Raw genomic sequence first — 7,413 nt, 5'->3', positions numbered from 1 at the left:
GGAGGTGGCGGGCGATGTTGGGGAGCCGCAAGGGGCGAGCGGTAAACAGGTTTCAGGAGGGAGACATGAAATGAGGGGTGGATTCTGAGGGTAGGGGGGAGAGCAAGGCGGAAGGTAACCGGGGTGATCCGGGAACGAATCCGGAAGGGACCAATATATCTAGGCCCAAGCTTTTTGGAAGGCTGATGTATAGGTAGGTTCCGTGTAGATAACCAAACAAACTGTCCTTTCCGAAAACGAGGGGCTGGTCTGCGGTGTCGGTTGGCGAATTTGGCGTGGCGCTGGGTTGACTTAATAAGAGCTGTCCTCGCCATTTTCCAGGTCCTTCGCAGTTTGGCAATATATTGTTGCACGGACGGCACTGCCGTGAGTGGAGGTGTGACAGGGATGAGAGTGGGCTGATAATCTAAAGAACAAAGGAAGGGAGAGAGACCTGTGGAGGAGGAGGTAAGAGAATTGTGGGCATATTCTGCCCAGGGAAGTAGTGATGACCAATCATCCTGTGAGCTGGAGGTGAAGGCTCTCAAAAAGGTCAGGAGGCTTTGATTGGTCCTTTCCACCTGACCATTGGCCTCAGGATGATAACCAGAAGTCAAAGATACATGAGTCCCTAGAGTTTGACAGAAAGCCTTCCAAAAGGCCGAGATAAATTGAGGTCCCCTGTCCGAGACAACGTCATCAGGCAAACCATGTATCCTAAAGACCTGTTGTACAAACAAAGATGCCATTTCCTGGGCTGTGGGCAATGCTGGGAGGGGGACAAAATGGGCTGCTTTGGAAAAACGATCGGAGACCACCATGATTACCGTATGACCCTGACTGTTAGGAAGGTCCGTAATGAAGTCAACAGCTATGTGGGACCAAGGGCGGTGTGGGATTGGAAGGGGGTGAAGGAGGCCAGCCTTCCTAAAGCGCGGAGTCTTGCTCCTGGCACAGACCGGGCAAGCCCGGACGTACTCTGCTGCATCAGATCGCATGGAAGGCCACCAAAAGTCCCTGGTGAGGAGGTCCAGAGTGCGTCTGCATCCCGGGTGGCCGGCAAACCGGGAATCATGTCCCCACTGCAAAACCGCAGAACGTAAGTTGTTCGGGACGAAAAGCTTATCCGGGGGGTAGCACAGAGGAACTGTAGTTCCGTTGAGGGCACGCCTGACCTGATCTTCAATGGAGCAATGAATCGCTGCCACGATTCTGTTAGGAGAGATGATTGGTTCAGGTGTGTCGTCCAGGTCTGGGGGGTCATGGAGCCGAGAGAGTGCATCAGCCCTCCCATTCTTGGAGCCAGGAGTGTAAGTGATAACAAAATTGAAACGAGAAAAGAAAAGTGACCAACGGGCCTGACGCGAGTTGAGGCGCTTGGCAGATTGAATATAGGACAGGTTCTTATGGTCCGTGATAATGACAAAGGGGTGCTGAGCCCCCTCCAGCCAGTGTCTCCATTCCTCGAGGGCCAGCTTGATAGCTAGGAGTTCCCGATTGCCCACATCATAGTTAACCTCAGCAGGAGAGAGCTTCTTGGAAAAGAAAGCACATGGATGAGGGAGGCGATCCTCTTCGAGGCGCTGGGAGAGGACTGCACCAACCCCATGGGCAGAGGCGTCAACTTCAACAATGAAAGGCCGGGAGGGATCCGGATGCCGTAGGAGAGGAGCGGAGCTGAAGAGACGTTTCAAGCGCAGGAATGCCTGGTTAGCCTCCGGATTCCATTTACCCCGACTAGGACGGTTGCGGGTCAGAGCCGTAATGGGCGCCACCACGGAGCTAAAGTTCCGGATGAATCGCCTGTAGAAGTTGGCAAAACCTAGAAAGCGTTGGATTTGCTTCAAATTACGTGGCACAGGCCAATCATTGATAGCTGCCACCTTGGCTGAGTCCATCTCGACTCCAAGAGGAGAAATAATGTAGCCCAGAAAGTGAATCTTAGAAGCATGAAAAATGCATTTCTCAAGCTTGGCGTAGAGCTGGTTGTCGATGAGTCTGGACAAGACCTCCTGGACGTGATGGACATGTTCCTGAGGGTCGGTGGAAAAAATGAGGATGTCATCCAAGTATACCAAGACAAATTTTCCAATAATGTCCCTAAAGATGTCATTTATGAAGGATTGGAAGACTGCCGGGGCATTAGCGAGTCCAAAAGGCATCACCTGATATTCATAGTGGCCGTGCGTGGTCATAAAGGCTGTCTTCCACTCATCCCCTTCACGGATCCTGATTAAATTATAAGCCCCCCGTAGATCTAGTTTTGAGAAAATGGAGGCTCCACGTAGGGACTCCAGAGCGGCTGGGATTAAAGGCAAGGGGTAGGGATGTTTGACTGTAATGGAGTTCAGGCCTCTGTAATCAATACACGGCCTCAAGGAGCCGTCCTTCTTCCCTATGAAGAAGAACCCAGCACAGGCTGGGGACGAGGAGGGACGAATAAAACCAGAATTCAGGGCCTCCTTGATATAATCCTGCAGGGCTTCATTCTCCGTCTGAGTGAGCGGGTAGATCCGTCCTTTGGGTGGGAGTGCTCCTGGAAGCAAATCTATTGCACAGTCATAGGTGCGGTGAGGGGGGAGCGATAGAGCTTTCTGTTTGTCAAAGGCTTGCTTCAAATGTGCATATTGGGGGGGAATAATAGAGTGTTCTTCCAAGAGGTTTACTGAAGCAGCAACCTTGAGTGGAGGACGACAACAGTTGTCACGACAGGCATGGCTCCAGGCAATGATCTCATTCTTGGCCCAGGAGATGTGGGGATCATGCTTTTTGAGCCAGGGAAGGCCCAGGATCACAGGGTAAGCAGGGGAGTCCAGGAGAAGGAGTGAAATGTCCTCCACATGAGTGGCACCAACAGTAAGGGATAGGGGAATGGTCTGCCAGGAAATACGTCCAGGAGCGATCGGTGACCCATCCAACGTTTGAATGCAGATAGGGGGTGAAAGCGGAGCAAGAGGAATATCCCACTTCTTAGCAAAAGAGGCATCCATAAAATTCCCAGCTGCCCCTGAATCCACCAAAACCAAAAGGGGAAGGTGCGTGTCCATCCAGGAAATCTCAGCTGGGAATAAAGGCCCTGAAGAGGATTGTGAAAAAACAGCACTACTGACACTAACAGTAGGCAGTGGGGGAGCTCGAGGTGGATGTGGGGGTCTCAAAGGACAAGTAGCGAGCAGGTGAACCGACGCAGAGCAGTACAGACACAGCCCCTCCTGACGGCGCCTTTCCTTTTCCTCCAAGGACAGGGGTGCATGTGGCAGGGTGGGCGCCACGAGGGGAGGACCCATGGGGCGCACAGGTCTGCTTCCTGGGTGTCTCTCCGCTCTCCGCAGCCGAATGCGAGTGTCCAATTCAACTACCGCAGCGATAGCCGCCTCTAGAGACCAGGTTGGTAAGGACATGAGCACCAGGTGGTCCTTTAGATCCTCCGAGAGACCCTTAGCGAAGAGGCAAACCAAAGCTTCCGGGTTCCAGGCAGACTCCGTGGCGAGGGCTTGGAATTCAGCCACATAATCTTGCAGTGGTCTGTCGCCCTGGCGAAGAGAGGAAAGCCGAAGGCAAGTCAAATCCGGGTTGCTTTGAGAAAAACGCGCCTGGAGACGGTCAGCAAAAAGCTGAAAGTCAGAGAACAGCTGCTCTCCTCTAGCAAGCAATACTGCAGCCCAATCCAATGCTTTGCCTGTGAGCAAGGAAAGTGCGAATCCGATCCTCTGTCGAGAAGTAGAAAAACTCAGGCTGCAGCTGAAAAGCCAGGGAGCACTGGGCAATAAAGCCCCTGCAGCCTGCAGGATTGCCGTCATACTTCTCCGGGAGTACAAATGGTAAAGTTGAGGGAGTGGTGGGCGGGGCCGCGGTGGTTGGAGCAGGTGTTTGTAAAAAAGGCGTTGCAGGAATCGGTGCGGGAGCCGGCGAAACAGGGGAAGAAAAAAGCCAGGCGACTTGGTTAGTGAGAAGTTGGAGAGAAGATTGAAGCTGGGCGATGGTCTGGGATTGCTGCGGGAGAAGGGAACGAAGGGTCTGTGCGTCTGCGGGATCCATAATCAGGCTCGGTATTCTGTAACGCTGCTCTGTAGAGGTGAAAAGGATCCGATGCAGATGCAGGAGTCGCAGGGAGGTAAGTAAACGTACCGAGCAAATCCAGGAGCCGAGTCGTAGTCCGAAGGCGAAGGTAAGTCGAGATCCGGTAAAGGCACTGGTGGCGAACAATCCAAAACGTGAGACAGAATCGTAGTCGAAAAGAGAGCTACAGGGTCAAATCCAAAACAGGCAATGATAGCAAACAATCCAAAGGGCGAGACGAGATCCGAAGTCCGAAGGCAAAAGGTGCAGGCAGAATTCCAGGAAGGCAAAAGAGGGGTGAGAACGCTAGGCTGAGCAACAAGTAGAGAACTCAATACCGACCAACGGGAATCAGGTACGAATGGTATAAATAACCCGGCGTGCTGCACGGTAGAGCAATTGCAGGTGTGTTAACTCGTGCGGCGGCGCTTGTTAGTAGTAATCCGCTGCTGGTGCTGATTGGCTCGCTTACGTGTTGATCTCCGCTGGCTGGTGGTCGTGACAACCTTATTTTCATAACTTAAATTTTGCGATGTTTGTGATTCTTGTGCTTTTTGTGAGCTCGCAGAAAAGACATTTCATTGACAGCAACTACTGCTGCACGCTGTATTGTTGTGCATTTGATAACTAAACTTTGATTTGATTTGGATTTGATATCTGCAGATGTTTCAGTTATTTTTTAAACCTTGTTCCCTCACCCACTTGAGAAACTCTCCTTAGCTTCCCAGCCTTTTGCCTTAAATTTCACTAGAGGAATATTTATGTTCGTATCAAAGACCCCATGACAACAATGGGTTGAAAACATTAGGAGACACGGGCAAACCATAGATCAGTTAACAATACTAAACAGCTATCTTTGCTTAAGGCGATGAATTCCTTGGAAAAAAGTCTTTCAAATGAACAAAGGCTGTGGGTGTCCTGGGTGAGCAGACAAATTTATGCAAGTGCTGTACTCTCAGATGGTCTGAACTTACTTTCCAATAATACAAGCTTGAGAAAAACTAATGAAATATGACCACACACAGACAAAGTGTGACAGGAGTAAAGGCTGTGTGTTTCACATCACTTCGTTGTGCCTTGTATAGAGCATGCAAAAACGAATGAAGCATGAAGGCACTAAGATTAATGCAGAATGATTTGTTAGGAAGCCAAAAAGTCATTGAATTAAAAGAAAGATATTTGACCCATTTTACCTTCACAGTATTAAAAAATATGTTTACTTTGACTTTGGCAAGAGACATAATTTCCACAATGTGATCCGTTCCAGTGCCACGGCAAGACACAGAAAACATCCTTTTAACAAGCTTCACCCAGTCTTCCTAAATGAAATGACACTTCATTTTATATATCCATGCATGACAGATCATTCCGTAGTATTGAATAAGTATTCTCCTTTTTTATTAATGTGAGAAGCCCTAAAATGCAGTATACTAATCCACTGCTATCATTTATATAAAACAAATTTACACTTATAATAATGAATAAGTCTAAACCTATTTTCTAGTCTCCTCTACTTTAGAATGTGTCACACTCTCTTACCTGGCAATTTTCAAAAGTAAGGCACATCTCATAGTATGATTATGAAAATCTTATTTTTAGAACTTATTCAACAAAAATGTGGATTGTGGATGAGCACGACTGCCAGTAAAAGGATTTAAATGTTTTTGTTAATTTCTTCACAGATCAATTTGTAGATATCAAGTCAAAATTTGCCAGAAAGCCATGTGTTTCTAGCAAGGCAGTTCTATTATCTGGTCCTATAATTTAAATCACACAAGCAGGCTTCGTGGCATCTTTATAACTGCACACCCAAGTCCTTTGTTTTGTCTCAATCATTGTTGGTTAAGGGCTTCATTAAATGCCCAGTTATATAAATCAGTAAAATTGTGTGTTGCTTAAGATAAAAGTGTCATCCGGAACAATTATTGGACATGCTGATGAGTGCAAAGATCATAATTAGTATTCACCAGCTTAAGGTTTAACATAGAGGGGACTATGAAACTGACCATTACTTATACTGTATATTACAGTATTAATATGGAGGTTTTTATAAAATATATAGGGAACTGGATATTTTTCTATATCATCTTGTCACATTAAACCAAGTTAATTATGTGTTTTAAAGTTCCTAATGCAGATTTTCATGTTGAAATCTACAGTATTTTACATAACAAAATAGATTCTTGTACTTTTTAAAAGTGAATAGTTTAGGGAATAAATTCACAGTGTATGTGCAAATACTTTAAGGTTTTTTTTATAATCAAACTTTCACTTCTTTCTTGGAGTAGGCAATTTCAGCTTTGACTCTTCTGCTTTTTTTACATTAGTTATGGGCTAGCATAAAATGTTGGCACTACACCTAATTTACCTCAGACAGTAACAGAAAAATACACATTAAGAGAATTTGCTCATACTGTATATACAATGCATCTTGTACTGAAGTGCCACGAAGTCTTCTCTGCAATAGTCCCTTCTGAGACTCCAGCACAACACAATGAATTTTGCCTTAACAAAAGAAAATAAGAAAGGTTAAAAAACAAGAATTGACAATTCAACCCACCTTGCCTGTTTGAATGATAACAACGTATTGATTAGACGATCTCACTAAGAAGAAGCCCAGGAATTCAACTGCAATTATCTTTGCAAACCTTTACCGCATCCAGAGTTGATCTTTCCGCAGTGCTCAACTAGCATCTTCAAAAGAGGACAGAGGAGGACATTGTTCCAATGAAAGGGAGAAAATCAAAATGCAAGGTTCGCATTTTCTCTAAAAGACCTAGTTTTATACAGTGGGCACTGTTTCTTGGGATTGCAAAATACTGTGCCCACTCTTAGTAATGTAATAAAAAAAACATTTGCTCGCCATTTGATATTTGAACAATTTTTCTATTAAATTAGAAAAATTAGTTGATTAAGAATCTGTTCAAAAAGATGTACCAATATTAGAATGTTTGTAGAAGAGAGGAAATCCTTTGCTTCATCTAGATTGCTTGTTTTTCAGCAGGCCACAGACTGAAAGTCCCCTTGTAGTCTTTACTGTTCAAGACTGAAAGCATTTGGTTTTTATTGTCTGCCAGAATAGAACGTTTTCATGAGGCCAGGAATGTGGTGCTCCTCTCTGGACCAGTCTTTTTAATAATGTGGTGATCAAAAGTTAACAGTACAATGGAAATTCTACAGTATTTCTAATCCTTCTATTTTGGTCAATAAACTTTACTAGTTTACAAACTTTCAGAATTAAGATAATTGCTATAAAATAAAAAGATCAGTGGTCCTAATATAGATCCCTGCAGTTCACCCCAAATGCAGAATTAATTAAGCACAGCCTTTTGTAAATCCATTTACTATCCTCTAGAATACAATTGCCATACAAAT

This window comes from Lepisosteus platostomus, chromosome 10 (assembly GCF_059453375.1).
Source record: "Lepisosteus platostomus isolate fLepPlt1 chromosome 10, fLepPlt1.hap1, whole genome shotgun sequence".
Taxonomy (NCBI): Eukaryota; Metazoa; Chordata; class Actinopteri; order Semionotiformes; family Lepisosteidae; genus Lepisosteus; species Lepisosteus platostomus.
The sequence above is the reverse complement of the archived record's forward strand: the minus strand, read 5'-3'. Positions refer to the sequence as shown.